Source organism: Brachyhypopomus gauderio, unplaced genomic scaffold (assembly GCF_052324685.1).
Source record: "Brachyhypopomus gauderio isolate BG-103 unplaced genomic scaffold, BGAUD_0.2 sc70, whole genome shotgun sequence".
Taxonomy (NCBI): Eukaryota; Metazoa; Chordata; class Actinopteri; order Gymnotiformes; family Hypopomidae; genus Brachyhypopomus; species Brachyhypopomus gauderio.
The window spans coordinates 1,137,534-1,150,693 of record NW_027506891.1 but is presented as its reverse complement, the minus strand read 5'-3'; the positions used below and the strand labels follow the sequence as shown (position 1 = coordinate 1,150,693).

General features: G+C 45.8%; 1 protein-coding gene across 4 annotated transcripts in view; it reads left to right on the top strand.

Moving 5' to 3' along the window:
* syt1a (synaptotagmin Ia) overlaps window positions 1-13,160 on the top strand; it is a 262,139-nt gene that overhangs the window by 187,881 nt on the left and 61,098 nt on the right. The window lies entirely within an intron of this gene.

Below are 13,160 nucleotides of genomic sequence, written 5' to 3'. Positions count from 1 at the left end.
ATTCACTCGCAACACAGCGGCTAATGGAAATGTATGAGGGCTTGATGCTGCTTGCTGGCTCTGGTTGGCACATAAAGATCCTGTCAGTGGAGGAAAGTGTCTCAAATGACAATCATCCACTATGCACCACTCTCATCAAACAGAGATGTGTGGTTATGAACTCAACACGATCGACCCGATCTATCCACGGACCAAAATCCCCATGCTCACGTTGTCACACAGGTCATAAAGACTGCCAGTAATTTAAAACATCAAAACTGCTGTTATTATGGTGTTTTTTGTATGATTATAAAAGCAGGACTTTACATCAGTTTGGTAAAAGCCAAGTCTTTCATATTCTGTTCATATTCTAATAACTCATAGATGGCCATTAGTACTTTATGGGAAAATGACCAAAATAGGAAGGGGGGGGGGGGGGGGGGGTAGCAATAAAACAATAAAATAAGCGAATAGAAAACTAACAGCTATGCCCATTTCAGACTGTTCCTGTAGAGAAGGGGGTAAATCTTCTATTGGTCATACTTATTCCCCCATGTGTCTCATTTGATCTTAATCTGGAGTGAAGACCTGAAGGTTCAACTGCTGGTTTAAAAAGACCAAATAAAGACTTGTTGGACCTCCGTGCAGATATGTCACTGTTTAATGAAGATCAAACATTTCCTCAGCAGCTGAAAAGTGTTCCAGCCACAGCAGAAAGCTTAGTTTCCTTTTTAATAGGCATAAAAAAATCACTTTTGCCTAATAACGGTATTATTCACATTTGTTTTTGTTGTTGTTTTTTGTTGTTGTTTTGGGGGGGGGGGGGGTGTTGTCCACTATTTCAGTAACTAATCAGCATATCAATAAAAATACAAAACTGTTGTTTCTATTTTTCTACTCCATAAAAGTTGAAAGCCCTGAGTTTCTTCTCCCACTGTGAGATGTTTTCAACTTGTTAGCCTAGGTCTCCATTGAGACTTCCACACAATGGCTAGACCATTTGCCACTGGCAGAGAGAAGCAGAAACACGACCCTTAGGGAGAAAGAGAGACCAAAGCAATCGTCCTTTCACTGAGCTCAGCCTCACTCCCCTCCACACCCTGTCGGTCTGCAGCTCTGCGCCTTCAGGCAAAGTCTCTCTTCTTATTCTTCATCCTGCTATCTCTGCTCATCCTCCACTCTTGTCTTCCTTTCTTTTCTGCATCAGTTTTGGGCTGGACTGGGTTGGTAGGAGTTTCCTGGTGTGTTGGGGATGAGTGAGAGAATGGGGTGAGCAGTGGGGAGTCTGCCCAAACATGGCCACCCCACACTGTGACTGACACTAATGACCTGTTCACAATATGTGGCGTTCAGACAGGAGGGAAGAGAAAAAAGAACAGAAGAAGAAAGAAAAGAACCCAGTTTACCAGCCACTGCTTTATTACATTAAGGTCAGAATGTACAGGGGAGCCCCCTCAGTGTTTTATAAACTCCCCAGTAAACAACTGTCATCATCCTCATACTTCACATATTCTCTGTGTCTTGTACTCTGTTTCTACCATCATCAGCAATTCCCATTACCGAAGCTTTACTCAGCCATGCCTAATTAATTACCAGGCTAATTTAAATTTTCCACTGTCTGTTTGGTGCTTACGGACCCTCCGAGAGATCCGAGCAGGAAGCAGGGCCCAGTGGGTCTCCGCAGTTAAAGCACCCACTCTTAACCAGTCACTCGCTGAGAATTAGCAGATGGCACCATTTGACGGCCCAGTCAGGAGACGCGGTGAAGGCTGCGTTTGTTCCTCTGACGGTTCCTCGTGGGAGCTACTTTACCTGAGCAGGCAGTTGGTCTTCCACACTTGAGGAGACAGTACAGCACACAGCTCGAGTAAAGGGAAATATGAATTAACTGGACTGGGAATGTTTGAATGACTTTTGTCTCCTTTTTTTTTTTGTTTCCTTTTTCTACATCTGCCTTCCGTTCAGACACGATTATAACAATATAACAGGTGTCCAGTGGAAATATAAAGCAGTAAACATGCACCAGTTTAAACACACACGGCTCAGTGTTAGCTGATTTCTGTGCCCTTCATGAATTGAGTCAGAGGGAAAACATTCAAATCAATGCGAGCACCTTCCCACTGAAATGCCGTACTACTGTGGAAATGTTTTACACGCAAGCAGCTTTAAATGGCAGTACAACTGATTGCCTGCATTGGCCTGTTCCGCCATATGATAGCTGACCTGTTCCCAGGCTGCATGGGCTCTGGGCTTCGCTCTGGAGGCCCGATGGCTGTGGTGTCTGTGTTCTACCCTCTCTCGCTCTGCAGCCGTGTAATTGGCTACTGCCCGAGGAAGCGTGTGCGTTTGAACGGAGCCCCCACTGCTGCCTTTGATGTGTCCTTACACAGCTTGGTACAACTACACACACCCTCACGTACACACACACCCTCACATACACACACACCCTCACATACACACACACCCTCATGTACACACACCCTCACGTACACACACCCTCATGTACACACACCCTCATGTACACACACACCCTCACGTACACACACCCTCACGTACACACACCCTCATGTACACACACACCCTCACATACACACACACCCTCACGTACACACACCCTCACGTACACACACCCTCATGTACACACACACCCTCACATACACACACACCCTCACATACACACACACCCTCACGTACACACACACCCTCACATACACACACACCCTCACATACACACACACCCTCATGTACACACACCCTCACGTACACACACCCTCATGTACACACACACCCTCACATACACACACACCCTCACGTACACACACCCTCACGTACACACACCCTCATGTACACACACACCCTCACATACACACACACCCTCACATACACACACACCCTCATGTACACACACCCTCACGTACACACACCCTCATGTACACACACACCCTCACATACAAACACACCCTCACATACACACACCCTCACGTACACACACCCTCACGTACACACACCCTCACATACACACACACCCTCACGTACACACATACCCTCGCATACACACACACCCTCACATACACACACACCCTCACGTACACACACACCCTCACATACACACCCTCACATACACACACACCCTCACATACACACACCCTCACACACACACCCTCACATACACACACACCCTCATGTACACACACCCTCACACACACACACCCTCATGTACACACACACCCTCACATACACACACACCCTTACACACACACACACACTCTATGCCACTGAACAGTTCAGATGGCTGCTTTGCTGTCTTTTTCAAGGATGTCTCTCTCCCCTCCTGTCTCTCTTTCTCTCTCCCTGCCCTCTTTCTCTCTCCCCTCCTGTCTCTCTTTCTCTCTCCCTGTCCTCTGTTTCTCTCTCTCTTTCCTTCAAATTCTTCCTCACCCTTCACCCCTCTCACTTTATTTGCTCTGACATATACAGTCACTGAGATGTTAAAAGGAGGTAATCAATAGGAATGCCATTTCTGTTGCTGTTTTTGCCATTGTAACTGTAGACAGGGCAGATGAAGGTTTTTCCCTTTTTTTAGATTCTAGCTATAGAGCTGTTTCCCTGGCCAAAGATCTCAGTGAGACATGCGTACATGAGTGTGTATGTTCACACATGCATGCTATTTTTATGGTGGCTCATGGTGTAGAATTTCTCTTTCTGTCAGAACCATGGACAGCTCCAGTACCTTGCTGCCAATGTCCTCAACACAAACCCCCCCCACCCCACCCCACACACACACACACACACACACACACACACACACACACCCTCCCACAAAAACAACCCCTCACTGATAGGGACCTTCTCACTGTAGCCAGCTCGCTGTCTTCAGAATGAATGGTCATCATGTGCTTTGTGGCTGGCAGTGTGATTGTAAAGTGAAAGCGTCTCTGACAGGTTTGCTATGATGGTTTGAACACTGGCTTTGCACTACAGGTACATATGAGAGTTGTAATGAGAACTGGCTTCAGTACTGGAGATAAGCCAAGCTTGTAATCCTGCTCTCTCCCTCTTTCTCTCTTTCTCCCTCTCTCTCTCTCTCTCTCTCTCTCTCTCTATCTGTCTATCTATTTATCTAACATTCTTTCTCTTGCTATTCTCTCTCTCAGCAATGTAATTCTCACAGTTCAACAGAAGTGGCAGTGTGTGAGTGCTCGAACATTTAACATTGTACACTGGTACACTCACATTGTACACTGGTACTCTCTCCTCACATATCCCACATGTCGACTGCTGCCTTTGGCGTCCGACCGGCCAGCACATTTCTCATGAGCTGCCATCGTGAGACTAAAGAGAGACGTTACAGTGAGCTGTGGTGTGGACCAGGTGAGGGAAAGAGGCCATCTGTCAGTGCCATGCCTGTCAGGTCACATCACAGGCAGAGGAAGACTCCCAGCAAGAAACAGCACTGTAGATTACCTGTCAGAATACACGCACACACACACACACACACACACACACGCACATACACACGCATACACACACACATTCACATTAGATATAATCTAAAATCTCCTCACTCAGTCATCCTAACCATTCATCATTCTCTCCCTCCCTCTTTCCCTCTATGGTATTATTCCCTGCTTTCCCTTCTTTACATCAATAACAGAGTCCAGATCAGAGGTGCGAAGGTCTCTGTCCTGTGGGGAGGACTCAGACCTGATTGAGAAAGTCTGATCTTGTATGATTGTGTTTACATAGAGTTGCTTGCTCTACAGGCAGAGTGAGACGGAGGTTAATAAACCACAGCTGTTGCCCTGATCATTCATGTCTGCAGCAACAACAATACCATAAAAAAGCAAAAACGTTTGTGCTTGACAAACTTCCTTCCTGAAAAGCTGAACGTTGAAACTGTTCTCCATCTTGTTGACCTATAATAGACTCTGCACAGGGCCCTCAGTTTGTGTAGCCATGCTGTGTGCATTATCAGTGCAGTACTGCTCCTCAGTAGACCAGCCCTCCCCCCTCACGCCTTCATGACCATGCTGTACACTAGCTGCATCCCCACGAGGACAATCATGGAAAACCAATGGGCTCATTCAGTATCTGGGAGGGCGGTGCTTATGTATCTGTAAGATGGATAGAAGAGACTGTGTGAGGAGGAGCTTATATGTTACCCGTCTGAGGAAAGGGAGGGACTTATGTCACCTGAGGGAGGGACTTATGTCACCTGAGGGAGGGACTTATGTCACCTAAGGGAGGGACTTATGTCATCTGAGGGAGGGACTTATGTCACCTGAGGGAGGGACTTATGTCACCTGAGGGAGGGACTTATGTCATCTGAGGGAGGGACTTATGTCACCTGAGGGAGGGACTTATGTCACCTGAGGGAGGGAATTATGTCACCTGAGGGAGGGACTTGTGTCACCTGAGGGAGGGACTTGTGTCACCTGAGGGAGGGACTTATGTCACCTGAGGGAGGGACTGACACTAATTCAGTGAAGCAGAAGCTTGTAAAGAAAGAGGCTGACAGAGTTTAAAATGATCCAATGATTTTCATAACAGACTTCTAGTCACCAAACACCCTCTAAATGGAGTGTAATGCAAATACGAATGTAACATTCAAATTTACACTTCCAGTACTGACAGCACTCATGGTGCACTGATGGCACTGGGGTGTGTGTGTGTGTGTGTGTGTGTGTGTGTGTGTGTGTGTGTGTGTGGATGTGTGTGTATGTGTGTGTGCGGGTGTGTGTGTGTGTGTGTGTATGTGTGTGTGTGTGTATGTGTGTGTGTGTGTGTGGATGTGTGTGTGTGTGTGTGTGGATGTGTGTGTGTGTGGATGTGTGTGTGTGTGTGGGTGCGGATGTGTGTGTGTGTGTGTGTATGTGTGTGTGTGTGTGTGTGTGTGTGTGTGTGTGTGTGTGTGGATGTGTGTGTGTGTGTGTGTGTGTGTGTGTGTGTGGGTGCGTGTGTGGATGTGTGTGTGTGTGGATGTGTGTGTATGTGTGTGTGTGTGTGTGTGTGTATGTGTGTGTGTGTGTGTGTGTGTGTGTGTGTGTGTGTGTGTGTGTGTGTGTATGTGTGTGTGGATGTGTGTGTGTGTGGATATGTGAGTGGTGTGTGTGTGTGTGGTTGTGTGTGTGTGTGGGTGCGGATGTGTGTGTGTGGATGTGTGTGTGTGTGTGTGTGTGTGCGTGGTTGTGTGTGTGTGTGGGTGCGGATGTGTGTGTGTGGTGTGCAGACATGTAGATGAGATAGAGGAGTGAGTTGCACCATGGGTTTGGTGTCTGTGGGAAAGATGCAGATGAGGAGAGATCGAGGATGAAATCTGTTTCCTACGCGCTACATCTGTGTCCGGGCTGGACGCATATTGATAAGCAGCTGACGTGTGAAGGAACATGGCAGCCCGCTTGCAGTGCGAACGGTGTGAACCAGCAGGAGCCTCCCTGAAACCTTGTGAGGGCTTCACGTCGGGTGTAGACGCTAACAGACGATATCGGCAGCATTTCCATCAGATGAGTTTGGTTCCTAAAATTCAAACCCTTCAGTCAAAGTCATTAAGAGAGGCATTTTAGTGAAGGACAGTTAGACAGTAGTGGTAGCATAGTGCTCCCCAGTGATCCCCAATCCACCTTGCTTAAGTACATTTGGTCTTACTTACCAAGGCCTGCCGAATATACACTCACTCAGGCATGTTCGATGTGCATTAACATTACATTAGTCATTTTTGAGAGAAGGCCTCAAGGGATCTGGTGTATTTTGAGTACACAGTGTTCTGACTCAGAGTCATATCGCAGAATAGAGCAGGAGTCATAACGCAGAATAGAACAGGAGTCATAACGCAGAAAAGAACAGGAGTCATAACGCAGAATAGAGCAGGAGTCATAACGCAGAATAGAACAGGAGTCATAACGCAGAAAAGAACAGGAGTCATAACACAGAATAGAGCAGGAGTCATAACAGAATAGAACAGGAGTCATAACACAGAATAGAGCAGGAGTCATAACACAGAATAGAGCAGGAGTCATAACGCAGAATAGAACAGGAGTCATAACACAGAATAGAACAGGAGTCATAACACAGAATAGAACAGGAGTCATAACACAGAATAGAACAGGAGTCATAACACAGAATAGAGCAGGAGTCATAACGCAGAATAGAACAGGAGTCATAACGCAGAATAGAGCAGGAGTCATAACGCAGAATAGAACAGGAGTCATAACACAGAATAGAGCAGGAGTCATAACACAGAATAGAACAGGAGTCATAACGCAGAATAGAACAGGAGTCATAACACAGAATAGAACAGGAGTCATAACACAGAATAGAACAGGAGTCATAACGCAGAATAGAACAGGAGTCATAACACAGAATAGAGCAGGAGTCATAACACAGAATAGAACAGGAGTCATAACACAGAATAGAACAGGAGTCATAACGCAGAATAGAACAGGAGTCATAACACAGAATAGAGCAGGAGTCATAACGCAGAATAGAACAGGAGTCATAACGCAGAATAGAGCAGGAGTCATAACACAGAATAGAACAGGAGTCATAACACAGAATAGAACAGGAGTCATAACGCAGAATAGAACAGGAGTCATAACACAGAATAGAGCAGGAGTCATAACACAGAATAGAGCAGGAGTCATAACACAGAATAGAACAGGAGTCATAACACAGAATAGAACAGGAGTCATAACACAGAATAGAGCAGGAGTCATAACACAGAATAGAACAGGAGTCATAACACAGAATAGAACAGGAGTCATAACGCAGAATAGAACAGGAGTCATAACGCAGAATAGAGCAGGAGTCATAACACAGAATAGAACAGGAGTCATAACACAGAATAGAACAGGAGTCATAACGCAGAATAGAACAGGAGTCATAACACAGAATAGAGCAGGAGTCATAACGCAGAATAGAACAGGAGTCATAACGCAGAAAAGAACAGGAGTCATAACACAGAATAGAGCAGGAGTCATAACACAGAATAGAGCAGGAGTCATAACGCAGAATAGAACAGGAGTCATAACACAGAATAGAACAGGAGTCATAACGCAGAATAGAACAGGAGTCATAACACAGAATAGAACAGGAGTCATAACACAGAATAGAACAGGAGTCATAACGCAGAATAGAACAGGAGTCATAACACAGAATAGAACAGGAGTCATATATCATGAACCCGGGTGAGAAGTAAGGCTGTAAGAAAATCAGATTGACTGAAGCATAATTTCTTCCTCTGGCATCTGCATACTTTCGCTTCAAACACGATGCTCCCTTCCCCATGAATGCTGTGTAAATGTGTAAACGTGTAATTGTGTAAATGTGTAAATATGTAAATGTGTAAATGTGTAAATGAGTTTTCATATGTGCCATGCAAAGTCACATGACACTGCTCACAAAATACAATGCGATCGCCCACCACATCGATCACACCTTGTCGCTTCTGATCTTTTTAGCGTATGTTTCTCTCGCAGCCCATACAGAGGTCTCCATGTCTCTCTCCCTCTTCTTTAATGGTTGGGTCTATGGTCATGCTTCTCCTCTCTGGTTCCTCCTTTGTCTTGTTCCTATGTACTCTCTCTCTCACTCTCTTCCTCTATTTCTATTTCTCTCTGCCTATCTTTTCTCCACTAGCCTTTCATAAGCCACACATTTAGTCACTACATCATAAAATGGCTGCCTTCAGGCCTCAAAATGGAGATGTGGTACGCTTGCCCGGAGCCAATTAAACGCTGTAGGCATCAGAACAGTGATGAATATGTGTGCTGGTCGTCATCGTGCTAGGTGCAGGGCAGCGTGTCCAGGGGCCAGGCTCCCGCCGCCCCCTGCTGACACACAACGTCTCAAAAGGGCTACAAAAAAGGCCCTTTCTTAAGACCCTCACCAAGATTAGTTCTAGTGGTTAGCTGAGAATTGTGCTGCCTTGCTGGCTCTGCACCTCTTTAGAAGGAAGAGCTGACACTCCATCCCTCTGCATTCTGGGGCTTAATCTTCCCCTGGACTGACCTGCGCATCTCCAGACATTTCTCTGTCAGATTGAGTATTGAACACCGAGTACTGGCCATTGTGGTCTTGAGCCAAACTCTTAACCTCACGTTGTTCCACTGGTGACCCAACAAGTGCCCTACTACGACAGGTGCCCTACCACAATAAGTGCCCTACTACAGTGTCTTAACTACCCCGCTTGCTGGCCTTAAGATGGTCATTTGCTCCTCACAAAAAAAAAAAGACTGAATAAGTTCACCAGCTTTGAGCCCCACATCTGCAGTTGATGTTATTAGGTACTCTACATGTTTGTAGAGCATGATGACAGAGCTCGACCCAGCCCACAGGTCTCGACCCAGCCCACAGGTCTCGACCCAACCCACAGGTTCACTTCCATGTCCACTCTCAGTCTGTCCCCTTAGCAGGACTCTAGGTCAACCCACTTTTCCGGCTGTGCCTGAGCCATAACGGCATACCTCCTAAAGCCCGGCATGGTGCAATCTTGTGGATCCACGAGTATAAGCTAGGCAGAATTTTAACAAAAAAATCTACAGCTTGTAGATTGTAGACCTATATCTGTGGAGGCTTTTAGCATTGTGTTAGGGAGTTGGTTTAAATGGTTTTAATGGAGGATAAGGTGCGGGACAAGGATATGGGGCGAGGGTGGGGGTGAGGGTGGAGGAAGAGGGTGGAGGATGAGGGTGGAGGGTGAGGGTGGGGGCGAGGGTGGAGGACGAGGGTGGGGGCGAGGGTGGAGGGTGAGGGTGGAGGGTGAGGGTGGAGGGTGAGGGTTGGGGCGTGAGGGTGGGGGGTGAGGGTGGAGGGTGAGGGTGGAGGGCGAGGGTGGAGGGTGAGGGTTGGGGCGTGAGGGTGGGGGGTGAGGGTGGAGGGCGAGGGTGGAGGATGAGGGTGGAGGGTGAGGATGGGGGCGAGGGTGGGGGACGAGGATGGGGGTGAGGGTGGAGGATGAGGGTGGGGGGCGAGGGTGGAGAATTAGGGTGGAGGCCGAGGGTGGAGGATGAGGGTGGGGGGGTGAGGGTAGGGGGCGAGGGTGGTGAGCTAAGGGTGCCTTAGCCTTGACCCCCCCCCCACACACACACACACACACACACACACACACACGCATACACACATAGGAGAAAAACCTGTCCTCTCTTCTGCCAATATGTGTGTTTATGTAAGTAAAAATCTAATTGGTGTCCTGCTGGGTAATTAAAGTAGACCCTCCACTGGCCCTGTGTAGACCCACATTAAGATCACAGCCACATTAAAGGCACATTTAGAGCACAGTTATACAGTTACACTTGTACATACATGTCTGTCTGTTCTATCAAACCTAAAAAAGCACTTCAAATCAAAATATAAATGCAGGCAGTGACCTTCTCACTTTATCTGTGTATTGTTCAGCAATTTGTATCTTTATTGTAATGTATTAATGTTAACATAAGTAATTCTGTAAACAAAGTGGGTTAAAGAAACTTTAATGTAAAGCGTTAGCTGAACAAAGTGAACCAGCACAAGGCAAGCACTTCAACTGTGATAAATAAATTAGCTAAATGAACTCGTGCAAATTACTGGCCAAACTGGAATTCATCAGCATGCTATTAGTGTATTTACTTCTTTCTCTTATTGCTTTTAATGTATCGTACAAATGGTTGATTATGTAAATGAAAAAATAAAAACGAATTAGCAGGCCCCTGTATAGATGGTTTTATTATCCAGACATTTGATTAGCAACTTAAAATTCAGTGCATATATCTTAATTTTTTGTCTATATTGAACTATTAATTCTCTGTCACAGTATTTAATTTGGTTATCTTGCTTTTTTTCATTTCATTGTGGTCAAGTGATAGTGGTCCCTTTGGGTTTAAAGAAATGTTTAGGGAATCTGCAGTAGTTCCACTGTGATAGGTCAAAAATATATTACAATCGTGTTTTACTTAGAGGTGTAAATTATTGTTTTATTTCCACTCGTATAATCCCTGTATGCACAAAAATACAGCAGGAAATTCCACTGCTCCAAACTGTAAAATATACTGTACAACTTCTGTAAAAAGCAACAAATTCACAAGAGCTTTGGTATATTTATGTATCTGTGAAATTAGCTTGTGGATCACTGAGTCGGTGGCTGTGTGGCACGTTTAGCCACAGTGATGTTTTTGTTTCTGGGAGTGACCTGCCTGCTGGAGTGTGTAGTATGGCACGTTTAGCCACAGTGATGTTTTTGTTTCTGGGAGTGACCTGCCTGCTGGAGTGTGTAGTATGGCACGTTTAGCCACAGTGATGTTTTTGTTTCTGGGAGTGACCTGCCTGCTGGAGTGTGTAGTATGGCACGTTTAGCCACAGTGATGTTTTTGTTTCTGGGAGTGACCTGCCTGCTGAAGTGTGTAGTATGGCACGTTTAGCCACAGTGATGTTTTTGTTTCTGGGAGTGACCTGCCTGCTGGAGTGTGTAGTATGGCACGTTTAGCCACAGTGATGTGTTTCTGGGAGTGACCTGCCTGCTGGAGTGTGTAGTATGTCTCTCCCTGAGCTGTAGTACCATCCAAGCTCACTTCAGCCTGCACACAAGACAAGCCTCACCCTTTCTCCCTCTTATTGATTAGGGCTATTGATTGGTAGCTTTAGCATTAATCCAAAGCTTGTTCTTGCTCTTTAAATGTTTTTGTCTTTTCCTTTCTTTTTGTGTCTGCAATCTGTTTGGCCAATTACATGTGATTAGCCTTGTCCAGCTAGAGCCCTTTTTAAAGTGATTATCTCCAAGTGAGGGCCTTCACGGATGCCAGATGCTTGCAGTTCTGATGTTATAATCATTTGAGTTGAACTTTCAGCCATCGTCACTCCAGTGAATTCTATTTTTGTGTACTAGGCGTTCTAATGTTTCGCCACGGGTGCCACTGTTTTTTGCAATCTTGAGCAAACTGTTTATCATTACACTCTTCCTAAAGGACTGTCATGTACTTTGTCATTTACTCCTAATCCTAATCTGAGGAGAATAAAACTTGAGCTGGTATGTCATTATCTTGGCCATGGGAGCACTAGGCTTATGCCAGCTGAGAGACACAGTTGAACAGCTCTTTCCCAAAGTCACCGAGACCACCTCTGACTCTTAGGACCAGCGAGAATGCTAACGGGCCTGTGTAAAGTACCAACTCTACTTCCCATGATTTCAGATACCTGACAGAACAGCACATAGAGCAGCTGCCTCAGTTATATCAAGATGGATTGATGCTACAAATGGTTTTGATAAGGATGATGATGCATTTCTGTTCGGATATATGCTTGATTTGATTCATCACTACAGATTCAGGACATTCGATTGGTTTAGACTTTCTTCTGTTGATCCTAAATCTGTGTTTTCATTGATTACAGTATGAAAGCATTTATGCTTTAAAGACACATCACATTGACACAAGGATGTCAGCTCTTGCTAAGTGGATATAATTGGTAATTAAATGCTTCACTTGGTTCCAAATGTAAATGAGAAGATATAGAGTTAATTTAACAACTCTGGAGAAATACTCATTTTGATTCATGGCATAGTGGTGTATAAAGCTACCAAATGATGAAAGAGCATGAAATGTTAATGGTCCGTGTACATAGCCCTGCCCCTCCTCTCTGTACGTTAAAGACAGCCTTATCTTTTCTGACAGCCTTATCTTTTCCATACCCAGCAATACTGTGCCATATTCCAATCTCTGCCAAGGCAGCAAATAGCGTGACCCTCTGGACCATCTGAGAACTAAACTATAAGAGTCCAACTAATGCGGCAAGCACTTGGGCAGGCAATACAGCTGGCTCTGCCAACCAGCACAGGGTGATCGCTTTACTGCAGAGGATTAAGAGGCGTGCGGAGCCATGTGTCGCACAGTGAGTGTGGAGTGGAGACAGCAGGGTGGAGTGTGTAAGGTAGTTTGAGAGAAAGCAGTAGGGGTGAGACAGGAGGAGGGTGAGACAGGAGGAGGGTGAGACAGGAGGGGGTGAGACAGGAGGAGGGTGAGACAGGAGGGGGTGAGACAGGAGGGGGTGAGACAGGAGTAGGGTGGGCTGGTAATTGGGGAAGCATTTCTTACTTTCATATTTGATGATGAACACTGGAGGCCATGGGTTTCAAAACATCTCTCTGACGATTGATAGATTTTGACTCAAGGCAAACAATGCAGAATGTGAGAAAAGATCCCGGTGCCAAGGTTTTG